The following is a 15,038-nucleotide window of genomic DNA, read 5'->3' on the forward strand; positions in this document are numbered from 1 at the left end:
CTAACCCCATTCTGACGCATAGTAATAGGATTCGGATTCGGTGTAAAGATTTCATGACTAAATCCGAATAGATATCCGACTCCAATTAAGTGTATATTTTTTTGGACAAGGTATTAGCTTCTTCTGATCTGAATCTGAGTTCCATTAACCAATGTTCTATTGGTATTGGGCCTATTGGCTACATCTGACCAGAATCCAAACCGTTTACATCCTACACCTTACCAACAGATCTTATTTACGGGACAATCTACCGTAGTGACAAACCATAAAATGACAATTGGACTAGTATAGTTTTTTTTTATTTATGGAAATTTAGACATTTTTTACATTTCTCTTCCTTTTATTTAAAGATGTCAAATGGGCACGATATTGTTTCATATTCGAACTTAATGTGACTCTGGATGTGGATATGGTTTTGGGTTATTGCTATTGAAACCAGGGATATCCAAGTCCGATGGATATACTAATCTGATTGTGTGTAAAAATCTGGATTTAGTAGAGCCCTTCTACATCTACTCTCTCTCTCCCTCTCTCTTGCAGCATAAGCAAAGCAGCTCGTGCACGTCAGCTAGTGCACTCACCTTGTGTTGGGACGTTGTAAGTTCAAATCCCAATGGTATCGTTGTATGACTGGTAGGGGTCTGGCTAACCCCAGCTTGCATTAAAAAAAAGCAGCTCGTTAACCAATCAACCACATATCTCTCTCTCTCTCTCTCATGCAGTATAAGCAGGGCGAGCCGAGCCACGAGCAGTTAACAAAAAATGTGCTGAACACAAACAAAGGTGCTCGTCTCAGTTCAGCTTGTTAAGCTCGTACGAAGATAATGTGTAGAATTTTAGTCTAATATTTGTAGCAAAAGGTAGTTTTATAGTATTGGTAATTGCACATATTGATAAGATTTCCAAATCCATCATGTCCCTGATGAAGTCTCACATTTGAGAGCTCAAGCTGATCAAGATAACGTTACCTCATCCTCATCCAATAAGAGATCAAATGATGTTACGATTCAATGTATACCTAAGAGAAAGATATCAAATGAGAAGGAAATTGAGTTCAAGGGAGAAATAAGGGGTGATGCTAATCCCCAATGGGTCTCATCCAAAATTGATTCATTGTGACTTGTGCTTAAGAGTTCAGTTGTTTGTTGATGTAGAACTCATACACTAATTCTGGCTATTAATAATAGAAAGCTCCGCTCAACAATTATCGAGTGGAGTTACCCTTGGCCCATGAATGTAGGTGACATCTTCATCTAACCATGTTAAGTTTTTTTTTTTTTTTTTGTGAGTGTTATTTTTCTTTGTGGTATTAGAGCTGAGAATTTTTTTTTTTTGCTTTAATGGCCTCCTCTTCTGTTGACAGTGTTTCGAAAATTCCTTATTCCTTCAACCTAAACGTGACAAATTTTGTTACTATTAAGTTGAGCCACTTCAATTTTCTGCTATGAAAAATCCAGCTTCTTGGTTTGATTGAGAGCAGCAGGCTCATCAATGAAAAAGGTCCTGCTCTGATTTCCACTATAGATGGGACACAACCAAATCCTGAATTTGTGACTTGGCACAAGTTAGACTGGCTGCTGCGAGGGTGGATCACTGACACCCTCTCTAAAAAAGTGCTTGGATTAATCGTGGGCCTTTGCCCACATCTCCAAAGAGCGTAAATTCCTTATGCATAAACTTCAAGCATATCATAAGAGGAATCAATCTGTCATAAAATATGTGCAAGGGTTCAAGAAAATATGCGATGAACTCACTGCTATAGGTAAGCTAATTGAGGATCAAACTATGGTTTTTTGGTTACTTGATGGTCTTGGCCCTGAGCACGATTCTTTTGTTACTATGATGTTGAAACTGCTTATGATGATGTGGTTGGGCTTCTGCAAAGGTGTGAAACTATGAGATCCATGCAATCTGAAGAAATCAATCAAAATGTAGACTTGGTTGGTTAAAAAGTTAAACAATCAACTATTTAAAAAGCAACAATTCAACTGTGGCTTCACTCAAGCCAGTCAATCACCAAATCTTGCTGGGAAAAACACAGGTCAAGGAAACGGAAAGGGAGTTATGTATCAAATTTGTTACAAACTTAATCCTAGTGCTCTTAACTATTGGCATAAGTTCAACCATGCCTGTCAGGCATAGGATTTTTCATAGGTGTTGGCAGCTATGAAACTTGCAAATAGCCGGGACCAAACCTGGTCCTTCAGGAGCCACATCCCACTGATGACTCAGGTAATCTTGAATCTTATTCTAAGTATTGTGAGTAAAAAAAAATTGTGATTGGTAATGGTGCCAAACTTGATATTGTTTATGTTGGCTTTGCTAAAGTTGGTGATAGAAGACAACCACTAAAACTTGATAATGTTTTAATGGTTCTTAAAATCAAGAAAAATCTTATTTTTGTAAGTCAGCTAACTAACATCCGATAATGCCGTGCATTTTTTAGTTCTCATCTTATGGTTTTGTGATTAAGGACAAGAAACACAAGGTGATGGCAACAAGGAGTAGAGTAGGCGATCTCTATGGCTTGGATCAGTCTTTGAATAAAAGAAAGGGTCTTGATGAGGTGCTCTTCTCTACAAGATTTAGGCATATGTGTTGAGATGTATGACATCAACGCCTTGTCACCCTCATTCCATGGTAGTTGATTTTCTTGCAGCAAATAAGTTTATTTCAATAAAATTCAATGCCAAATAAAATTGCTATTTGTCCTAGCTATTAAATGGAAAAGATGTGTTGCCTTGTTGATGAACATTGCAAAGAAGTCTTAGAAAAATTCATTGTGATTTGTGGGGTCCTGCACCTATTATGTCTCATCAAAAATTCAAATACTATGCGGTTTGTTCATCGATGCACACTATATATATGGATCTCTCCACTTAGACATAACCTTGACTTGTTTTTCAAATTTGTTGAATTACATCAACTTGTCTAGTCTCAATTTAGAAGAGAGATAAAAATTTTCAATAGTCTTCATTGTAAGAGTTGCCCTAAAACACCTGAGCAAAACGGCATGGCCGAACGTAAACATCAGACTATCATTGAGCTTGGGCATACCATGATGTTTATCCTATCTCAGGGACTATGCAAATAGCAAGTCTGATCCCAAAATATTGTCGTGTGTCACTGGGACATAGTGAACATCATAAGGGATAGATATGGGTATTCCGTCCTATTGGGTGTGTGTACATCTCAAGACATGTGGTGTTTGATGAAAATGTCTTTCCAAATCGGGTTCTCTTTTTTTTGTCATGTGAGCAATCTAAAGATTTGGTCAGTTTTAAAGAATGGGACGCACATGTCGCTCATAATCCTTGTAATGCCACTCTGAAATCGTCTAAGGAGCATAACTGTATGTCCAATAGTAACGATTCGCCATCTGATTTGGATGAGAGTAATGATGTTAAGAATAGTGGGTCCTATGACGAGGTTGACCACAATGGGACTCTTCTAGATGATCAAGATGGGGACGACCCCTGACCATGATGGTGATCCTCGCTATTTCTTTCCTCTTTTTCTTTATTTTTTATTCAATGATAGCTCATTGTTTAATGTATAAATAGCGGGTTGTTTTTTATTTTCTCCATGATTTGCTGTCTAATGAAATTGAGATTTTATTTATCTGCATTAAATTATCATTGATATGATGTATGCATTGAATTTTTCTGTTTTTGTAAAATGCATTGACCTTTTGCAATCACCCTCCTTTAAAAAATACTAGGCTTATTTGGTTTTTGATTTTTTTGTTTCTGCGCTGCATTTCTGTTTAGTTTATGATTGATTGATATGTTGTATATGCGTTTTATTATTATTTTTTTTGTGAACACAGACTAATTGTTCAGACAGATACTCCATTTTGGGCCCCCGTATCCTGTTCATCAATCGTTAAATCTGATGAAATGATTTTTTCCCTCTTATCGTGTCTTCATTTTGGTTTGCCATTCGTTTTTTCTTCGTATCTGTGTCTCTAGTAACAATTTTTTTCTTCATGTATTTTTCTTGTATGATTGGATCTTAGGTGTTGTGCATTTTTAATTATAGTTCTTGGTTGTGGCATTGTGCAAAATTGTGGCTTCAGTGTGGTGTTTTAGTGTTCTTGGTCGTGGTTCTAATGCAAAATTTTCTACCTCAATATGTAGAAATTGAGCTTTTATCGTGTTGGCCTTGTGAAAGATGGATTGGTGTTCTTAATTTCTTGTTGTTTGTGTTTATAATGTTGAATAATTAGTCTCTAATAAAGAATGAGTCTCTCGTGCACAAGAATCATTGCTCTCTTCCAATACAACCCTATGAATGTGTTAAAGATAGTTTGTTTTGTAAGAGTCAAACTATTGATCATGCTTCTTGGAAATAAAATTATGATATCTTTACTTTAGTTGTCAATTGCGCGACGATCCCTCCTCACCGCCGCAAGTCTACTTGTCAGCTCGTTTGCCGATCGCGAAAGCTTGTAATCAGAGTGCAAGAGAGCAAAAGAGAATTGAGGGAAAGAAATTGCAATCACAAGAAGCAATCACAACGAGGGTGAACAAAAGAAAGCTCAACGCATTTACTTCATTCACAATTTTGCCCGCAGGCTATTACAGTTCAAGTATACGGGCTGCCCTTTCGGGGTATTGATTCACCTGAACCGGGCAGCTTACATCAGACTCAACAAAAGCAAAACAGACTCTAAGCGCAACTGTACACTGTAAGTCGCAAAAGAACATGCTCCTCCCTTCAAATCATGCGCCGTCCTCGACGCCATCTGTTTCGTGATAAGCCCTGACTTCAGTCGGGTAGCGGCTGTTCATTCAGAATGCAGGCTCCCACGTTGGTTCCACTGTTTTCTCCCACTGCACCAAGTATTTCTTCGCTTGCCCCAAGTAGTTGACCTTGTGGCGAAGGATCTGACTGAGGTGCTTCTCAGCCCGTTGTGCTGTCGGGGCCCTCTGCATGATGGGAGCGCGTTGTGGCACACTATGTTCCGGGTCTCCATCATCTGGATGGAACTGCTTGAGGTTGCACACATGGAACACCGGTTGCACCTTGAAGTCTGGGGGCAACTCCAGCTTGTATGCCAACTTACCTACCTTCTTTGTGATGGTGAAGAGTCCCTCATACTTTCTGAGTAGTCCGCGGTGCCGCCCGCGGAAGATGCTTGTGCGACCAGGATATAACTTCACCAACACCTGGTCCCCAACTTGGAACCCTGTAGGCCGACGATGTTTGTCCGCCCACTTCTTCATTCTCTTTGCCGCTTTGTGTAAGAATGCCTTCGCCAACTCATTCTGCTCGTGCCAGTCGCGAACAAACTGATAGGCGAAGGATGCCCTTCCCTTTTCTTGTACGGCAAGAGTGTGCGGGGTCAGTGGTTGTTGCCCCGTGGCTATCTCAAACGGGTTGTAGCCTGAAGACTCACTCTTCTGTAGATTATAACAAAACTGTGCCACATCAAGGAGCTTCACCCAATTTTTCTGATTGGCACTAACAAAGTGCCTAAGGTACTGCTCCAGTATCCCGTTGATGCGCTCTGTCTGCCCATCTGTCTGCGGATGAAAGCTTGTTGAACATAGCAAATCAGAGCCAAGTAGTCAAAATACTTCACGCCAGAACTTGCCCGTGAAGCGAGCATCGCGATCACTCACAATGCTCTTTGGTATGCCCCAGTGCTTCACCACATGCTTTACGAACAACTCTGCAGTCTTCTTTTCAGGGCACTCCTTGAAAGCTAGGATGAAGGTGACATATTTTGAAAAACGATCCACCATGACCAAAATAGAACTGAGGTCCTCTACCTTTGGCAGACTAACAATAAAGTCCATAGAGATGCTATCCCAAGGACCATCTGGAATCGGTAGAGGCTCAAGGAGGCCGACAACCTTCTGATTTGTGTCCTTATCTTGCTGACAGATGAGGCATGTCCGCACATACCTCCTCAACATCGTCTCTCATCTGCGACCAATAGTAGCCGCACTCAAGGAGTGCTAAGGTCCGCTCCTGACCAAGATGGCCGACCCATAATGTATCATGGCACTTCTTAAGTAGTTCTCGGCGAAGGCTTCCCCATCGCGGCACGAAGATGCGTCCTCCTTTTGTTACGAGGAGACCATCTTGTAGCCAAAATCGCCGAGTCTTCCCTGCCTGCGCCAGAGACACAAGGTGTTGTGCAGTCGGATCCTTCTACGTACCTTCGCGGATGTGACTCAACAATGCTCCCTCGAAGTGCACTTCAGAAGGCTCCATGCGCGCAGCTGTCAGTTCAGCCCTACGGCTCAGGACATCTGCCATAACATTGGTCTTTCCAACCTTGTACTCCAAGGCAAAGTCGAACTCAGCCAAAAACATCTGCCATCGAGCTTGTTTAGGCGTCAACTTTTTCTGCGTTTGAAAATAGCTCGTGACCACATTGTCTGTCTTGACGACGAACTCAGCACCCAAGAGGTAGTGCCACCAAGTCCTGAGGCAATAAACAATGGTGGTCATCTCATGTTCATGCACTGTGTAACGCCTTTTTGCATCTTTCAGCTTTTGACTCTCATATGCGATTGGATGACCATCTTGCATAATAACTCCACCAATGGCAAAGTCTGAGGCATCCGTGTGGACTTCAAAGGGTCTCGAATGATCAGACAGTCGCAACATTGGCTCCCTTACCAAGGCTTTCTTCAAGCCATCGAAGACATCTTGGCATGCTCCTGTCCAGAGCCATACCCGATTCTTCTTTAACAAATCTGTGAGAGGCGCAACAATTAGGAAATAGCCTTCGATGAAACACCGATAATAGTTTGCCAAATCGAGGAATGACCGCAATTCTGACATTTTACTTGGTGGAACCCATTCCTAGATGGCCCTTATCTTCTGCCCATCCATACGCAGCGCACCACGCCCCACAATGTGGCCAAGGAAGCTAATCTCCTCTTGCCCGAAGAGACACTTCTCTCGTTTGACACAAAGATCATTCTCCTTCAGCACCTAAAACACTGTTCGCAAGTGCCCGACATGTTCCTCCATGTTGCTGCTGTAAACCATGATATCATCCAGGTAGACTACCACGAACTTGTCTAAGTAAGGATAGAAGATCTGGTTCATTAAAGTCGTGAACGTGGCTGAAGCATTTGTCAGCCCGAATGGCATTACTAAGAATTTGTAAGCACCATAGCGGGTGACGCAAGTTGTCTTCGGCTCATCACCTTCAGCAATCCTCACCTGCCAGTAACCCGATCACAGATCTAGCTTGGAAAAGATACGAGCACTGCCTAGCTGATTGAACAAGTCCGCTATCAATGACAATGAGTACTTGTTCTTCACCGTGACCTTATTCAAAGCACAATAATCCACACATAACCGTTTGGAGCCATCATGTTTCATCTGAAAGAGGACTGGGGCACCAAATGGGGCTTTTGATGGATGAACAATGCCTGCGTCCAACATCTCATCTAGCTGCTTGCGCAGCTCCTTCAGCTCAGCTGGTCCCATACGATATGGAACCATTGCGGGAGGCTTCGCTCCCGAGGTCAACTCAATCTTGTGGTCAACCTCACGTCTTGGTGGAAGACGCTTTGGCAATTCTGTAGGCATCACCCCCCGAAACTCCTCCAATAGTGGGGCTAGAGTCGTCGGCACTGCTGTTTCTATCTTTCCTTCTTCTGCACGCACTACAACTAAGAATGTCTGCTCCTCATGCTTGACACTCTTCTTCAGTTGCATTGTCGATAACACTGAAGACTTGCCTTTCTGCGTAAGGCACTACACTGTGTGGGACAGGTCCGACCCCATGATCGTCAACGTGTTAAACTTTGGGAGCATCATAACATTCTGGCTTCACAGAAACTCCATACCCAGAATCACCTTGAAATCGTCCAGGGGCACCACAGAGAAGTTGGCTTTGCCGACCCAACTCCCCACTTGAGTAGCCACATCTCTTGCTTCACCAAGGATGAGCTTGGCCTCAGAGTTTACTTTTTGATGGTCCTCTGCTTTGGCCCAGTTTTTAAGCCCAAATGCTCTGCCTCTTCCCGCGAGACAAAGTTGTGTGTGGCCCCAGAGTCTATCATTGTTGAAGTAGACTTTCCATTCATAATGACTTCTACGTACATAAGTTCCTTATTGACCTGCATGTTCTTAGCCGCGCAACTTCTAGCTGTGTTAATCGATTGCATGACCCTCATTCATGGTTGCATCGCTTCAGTGTCACTGCATTCAGTATCACTGCATTCTTCTTGTGCAACATTGGCTTGCCCGTCTGTCCTTTACGAGGCGCTTTGGACACTGCCTGACGATATGTCTATCACCGCAGAACCAGTATGTCACAACCGCACCCTTGTTGCTGTTGTTATGCTTTGTGAAGTTCTGTTTCTTTTCGGATTGATGGTGTGTTGACGCCTCACCGTTATCATTGCGCTGCTCACCCTTTTTGCCTCTGTGGTCAGGCTTCTTCCCGACTTTGATTGATGGGGTGAAAGGCTTACGCTGAGTGTCAACTAAGCGCTCGACCGCCACATATGCATCTTCCAAAATACGAGAGTTGCTCCTTTCCACTTCAGACTGTGCTCATGGCTGAAGTCCCATAATGAACCAGTTGATCATGTCATCTTCTGGCATATTGGGTAACTCCAGCATAAGCTTCTGGAACGTTCTGATATAGTCTTGCAACGAACCAGAGTATTTGAGATCACGAACCATCCGGTATGCCTGTCGCTGCGCATTTTTTGGCATGAAGTAGTTACACAACTCCATTTTAAAGTCATCAAAGGTGTCTATCACACATTGACCCCTCTCCATGTCATTGCGCTTCCGCCTCCACCAAGCGATAGCATCTCCATCAAGTAAGGTCGTTGCAGCCTTAATTCTCAGATCTTCAAGGGTCACATTCTGGATATCCAAGTAGTCTTCTACTTGGAACAAGAAGTTCTCAATGGCCTTGCTGTCACGAGAACCATTGAATTGTGCGGGTCTTGGCACATCAATCCTTGATGGCCTCTCACCATTTCCGCCATTTAGGGTCACCGTCCGCTACAACGTACGGTTCTTCAACTGAAGCTCTCCTACTTCAGTCTGCAAATCGGCCACTGTAGTCGTCAACGAAGTGACCTGCCCCATTAATAAGGTTACTTGCTGGCTCGCCACCACATCATTCAGTCAATTGAATGATTCACATGCGCATGAAATCACTTCCTCATACGAAGTCACCTCTTCCACCAACTTGTTAACAGTTGCAACCAACTCTTCTTGGCTCCGAGGTGAACCCATCTTCTTAGCTTTGACAACTGCCTTGCCTTTGGTGTTGCGCAAGTTTTGATAAGGCGCCACGATGTCTTGCTCACAAATCGCAGCCTGTCGGAGTGTCTGTTGACACAGACTTTGGAGTCCCTTCCCCAGTACGAGAACGGGCTCTGGTACCACTTGTCACGGGCCTATTTCCTTCAATGGGCCAGCGCGGTGCGACGATCCCTCCTCACCGCCGCAAGCCTACTTGTCAGCTCGCTTGCCGGTCGCGAAAGCTTGTAATCAGAGTGCAAGAGAGCAAAAGAGAATTGAGGGAGAGAAATTGCAATCACAAGAAGCAATCACAACGAGGGTGAACAAAAGAAAGCTCAACGCATTTACTTCATTCACAATTTTGCCTGCAGGCTATTATAGTTCAAGTATACGGGCTGCCCCTTCGGGGTATTGATTCACCTGAACCGGGCAGCTTACATCAGACTCAACAAAAGCAAAATAGACTCTAAGCGCAACTGTACACTGTAAGTCACAAGGGAACAATTGCATTGTTTGAATTAAACTGTTTCATAGTCACTAATTATGACTAAACTTGGGGAATTCCAGGTCTATTGGCCATTGGATGATGATTGATACATTGGTTCAGTTTCACAATTCGATCCAGACAAGACACATCATGCAAGGACACCAACAATGTAATTTGATCTCTTTATCCCTATTTATGTTTTTTTCTCTTTTATCTTTCGTTATGTGAGAGGCTCAATTCTATCATTTTTATGGCTTTTTTTAGTTGCTTGGATGTCACAGCCCTTTAGGGTATGTTTGATAGCTCATCTCGTGCGTCACACGGGACAAAAAAGACATTAGGAACATGTTTTTTAACAAACATTGGACGCGATGAACGGTGTTCTGCACGTCCGCCGCATCTATTAACCTTTGTTATTTTCGTTCCACCCTCCTGCCTGTTACAAAAGTAACAGGGACAAGAGGAACTAAGTATCCTCGATGAGCGTGCCTCTCTCGCCCGACACACTCTCTCCCTGTGATGCCTCCTTTTGTACCCAGCTAGGACCTCATTTCTGAATCCTTCCCCCACTCCCTCTCCTTCTCCTTCCCTACAACGAGCGGACCATTGCCATCTCCGTCTCCCTCGCCCTCCTCGCCACTGGTGCCTAGCTCTCCCTCGTCTTCTTCTTTGGCGGCGACAACCGACGACACTGCTGGCACCAGCTGAAGTAATGGGAGGGCAACCCTCGCTTCTTTCGCTGGCATCCCGATAAGGGTTTCGACGGGTTGCCTCCCTTGGTGGCGTTGGCGGCCACAGCAATGGTGGCGGAGAGGCGGGGGAGGAGGAGCAACTCTCTTTGAGGCACATCATGTTCAGGATCGTCGACTTCGCGTAGCTGTGGAGCAAGAGGGAGGAGTTCGTGAGGCAGTGGTGGAGGCCCGTCGAGATGATCGACCACGTCTCTCTGGAGGAGGAGTTCTCCGTCGAGGAGGGTTTGTCACTGATTAAGGTCTCTGAGGACATCTTCGATTAAGGTCTGAGCCTCATCATTTTTTAAATGAGATTTTTTTCACTTGTAATCATTTTTGCTTTATTGGTGGTCGTTTATGTGATCAATAATATTTTCCTTTTCATTTTTGAATGGTTCAAACAAAACTTTTTATTAGCAGTTAATTTTTTTTTAAGAACACGCCCAATTTTGATTGGTCGTTTTGGTGGGTTGATGCTTTGTGCAGAACTTTTTTTGCAAACCTGGTCTTTGGAGGGTTTCTTACCCAGCAAGGGGGTCTCAATGGAGCCTAAAAGTTGCATTCTTTTTTCTCTGTAAGGTTGTAAAATTTACTTTCAAAAGAAAGCGTAATTGCTCCATTATTTAAAATTATAGTATGAGCAGAGTATAATCTAGTTCATGTGCTATTTACTGGTACTGTGGACATCTGAATTTTGATTCCAAGAAAAAATCCAGATCCCCTACAAATAAAATGGACAATATGCCACTTGAATGATTGGTGATGCAACCAGAACACTTTGAACATGCTTTGGTTTTCCTGCTTTAGTCTTCCAGTCATTATAGCATGGACATTCTCAATTGTGGCCAAATATTTGGCAGCGGCAGTGACACTTTCTTGCAGCACATGATGCAGTAGAACACTCATGGCTTTCAGTGATGTATTTTCGAGCATTTAGTGACATCCACTCACTAGATCTTGTCAAACAACTTACGATATTATACATTGCCAAAAACGCCGAGCTTGGCAGCAAAACACTGATGCTTCTCTACAGGATGCAATGCAAGCACAATGTGTGTAAAGAGTGGCCCACTGCTTTCTACATGCAAGCAATTGCCCTTGCCAAGCTTGACATGGACAAGTATGCATCAGATATGCTTAATGAAGCTGCTGGACTAGAAGAGAGACAGAGGTAGAATTTCACATAGCTAGCAACAATAACCATTATTTTTCTCTTTCCACTCCACTGTAACTTGCATCAATTTGCAATTATCAGACAATCACCATATTATCATTTGAAATTAATTTTTTGAAAGAATATATAGATGAGGATGCTTGTTCCCTTGATGCATTGAATTTTTCATTTATGTAGTGCAATACAACTAAACATATAATACAACCATGTGGCAAAATCTACATCAAATCAAGTGACACATAACTCAGGCTTGCCTTCAATGAAGAGGCTCATGAATTCCTCCCCATCAACCATCTCCCTTTCTATCAGAAGTGGTGCAAGTTTGTGAATATGTTATGCCTTGACCTTGCATATGTTTTCTCCACCAACTCCCTGACCTCTGCATCAACATCAACGGTTGCCATAGAGTAGTCCTTCTGAGAAGACATGTGCACTTCCAACAAGCAAAAGCCAAAGTGTTTTATGGTATCTCATCCAACCGACAATGTGCAATGCATAAAATCCTCCCAATGCCCTAAAATAAAATCCAAATCCAAATCAATAATTACATGTTAGCATAATCATACAAAAATCGTTTTTAGAAATACATATCCAGAACCTGGCATCAGTGGTTCAACATCATTTTCATACAATACACATATCCACAGCTTAGTGGTTCAACATCATTTTAAGAAATACAATAGATGTTGGCATTTAGCTGTGAAAAAAAGTGACAGGATTGGAAGGTTATTGTTTCAACTTGTCACCTGATGGGTATCATGCAAGGGAGCAAAGAAGAAAGCCAATTGTAGGTATTTATCCGATGGTAGTAAATGTTGATGCCAAATTCATATTTGGGGCAAAAATCCAATTCCAAATCTATATTCTGGGCAAAAATTCATGATTTTAGATATAATTTCGTAATTGGATCCATATCCGAGCAAAAAACCATAATAAACTTTTTAAAACATGTAAAATGGTGAACGGATCGGGTCATACAATCCAAAACGAAGTAATTCAACCCATTATCCATGACTGTTCAAGTTGTCCACACATCGTCATCAAACACCGGACATTTGGAACATAGCATCTAAGTACGATGCAAACAAACATTGGACTTGGAACAATTGTTACGAAACGAACAGAACATTTGTTCTGTTTCGTCTTTTTTGTTCATTTCGTCCAACCCTAGACAAGCCATCAAACATACCCTTAGTGAATCGTCAACCTAGAAAAACACTTTTATCAGCAACTACAACCTCATAAACTTCATCTATTTAGGCCTGAATTTTTGCGGTTGAACTTATTTTCTACTTACTCTTGGCAATGTACCCTAATTGAATTGGGTGACAATTTATGCAAATCTGTCCAATTTATTGCATGGCAAACTGTAATAAGCCTTTTTGCCCAGCTTTTATTGTCACAAATGTAGAACATAAAAAGCAGCAAGAGTTTTCATATGTCTTTTAAGTTTGGGTGTTGTTTACAACTGGTAATGTTGTATCCGTTTCTGCTGAAAGAATTTTCCAGTTTGGGTGGCTTGTAGAGAACTTTGGTAGCTCTAGGGGTTGCATATTTGAACTTACCAATCTATAGTCAAACAAAATCACCACCCCATATCCCAACACTACAGGAAATAGGGGCCTTACTGGCGCAACGATTACACCAGTAAAAGCCTTTGTTGTCATGAAAACTACATTCCATACTTCGTTGAAATACAATATCACTCGCATAAATTTCTCGAAAAAAACATATGTTGTAGATCTTATGCCAACATAGCTACAATTTAAAGCACAACTAAAAAAGTACACAATTCAGTTTAACTCCTTCAATGGTGCTCTAGAATCAAGAACAACCACAAAATCCTCAAGGCCAGTAATCTTTGTCTCCTTAAGCACACCATTAACAACATGATCTTTCTCATAAGGATGTTTTTGCCTAAACTCCTCAACCACTGTATCAAATGACAATGTTCACATTTGTTCTATAATTTCTTTGTTAGGCAAGCTTACATCCTTCTTTCTCGGTGTTGTTGTTGTTGGCTCATAATCCTACAATGTAATGAGAAATCGATCAGCACCGTCGGCCATTGGCAAAGTTTTTATGCATGTCTATACTCAAATATGTGTATAAATTATGACGAGTTGATGACAAAACATGTATTTCTTGCAAAAGCATCTTTATGAATAGTCTTCAATGTCAAGAATGGAGCAACCATGATCATCCTGAAGCTTTGTGAGGGCACTCAAATGAGCAACAACAGTCAACAACATCTCACCACATCTACCATGCACATTATGAGATGAACCTGTTCAACCGACAACAATTGCTTTTAGAAATTGCTGCAAACTAACCACAACATCACACACCCTGAATGTGTTGGATAAGCCACTCAGTTTCTCTTGAAATATCTTTTTCAGCAGCATATTTAACGACTGATGAATAGAATACGGGGGCCAAAATGGAGTATCCGTCTGAACAGTTAGGCTCTTTTCACAAACAAAAAAATAAAACACACATACATCATATCAGTGAATCATAAACTAAACAGAAATGCAACTCATAAACAAAAACAATGACAAACCAAATAAGCCTTGTATTTTTTGAAGCAGGGTGATTGCAAAAGGTCAATGCATATACAAAACAAAAAAATTCAATGCATATACAACATATCAATGATAATTCAATGCATATAAAGAAAATCCCAATTTCATTAAACATCATATCACGAAGAAAATAAAAAACAACCTGCTATTTATACATTAAACAATGGGCTATCACTGAATAAAAAAATAAACAGAAAGAGAAAAAAAAAATAGATCTACACCCAAAAAATCCCTTGATAATGAATCATAAACTAAACAGAAATGCAGCTTAGAAAAAAAACAAAAACAAAAAACCCTTGATAATGAATCAGAAAAAAAACTGAGATAATGAATCAGAAACTAAAAAGAGAACAAAAATAAATCTACACCAGAAAAAAACCCGAATCAAAACTAAACAAAAACGCAGCTCAAAAAACAAAAACAAAAACAAAAACAAAAACAAAAACAAAAACAAAAACAAAAACAAAAACAAAAACAAAAACAAAAACAAAAACAAAAACAAAAACAAAAACAAAAACAAAAACAAAAACAAATAAAGCCTTCGTAATGAATTAGAAAAAAATAAACCCTGCGATAGATCTAGACCCAAAAAAATACTGTAGAACACTTTTCCCAAAACCACCCTATTGGATCCTAATCTACTGGAGAGAGGAAGCTAGCAGAAAAAAAAAGATAGAGGCAGCTCACAGCAGACGAGATGGGAGCGAAGCAGCTCGCTGCAAAAAAAAACCTAAAGGGAGCTCGCAGCAGACGAGAGGGGAGAGAGTCAGCTCGCAGTAGACGAGAGAGAGAGAGAGGCGACTGTGCGGATAGAATGCTAT

The sequence above is a fragment of the Nuphar pumila genome, chromosome 3, assembly GCF_984573655.1.
Source record: "Nuphar pumila chromosome 3, dmNupPumi1.hap1.1, whole genome shotgun sequence".
NCBI classification, from domain to species: Eukaryota; Viridiplantae; Streptophyta; class Magnoliopsida; order Nymphaeales; family Nymphaeaceae; genus Nuphar; species Nuphar pumila.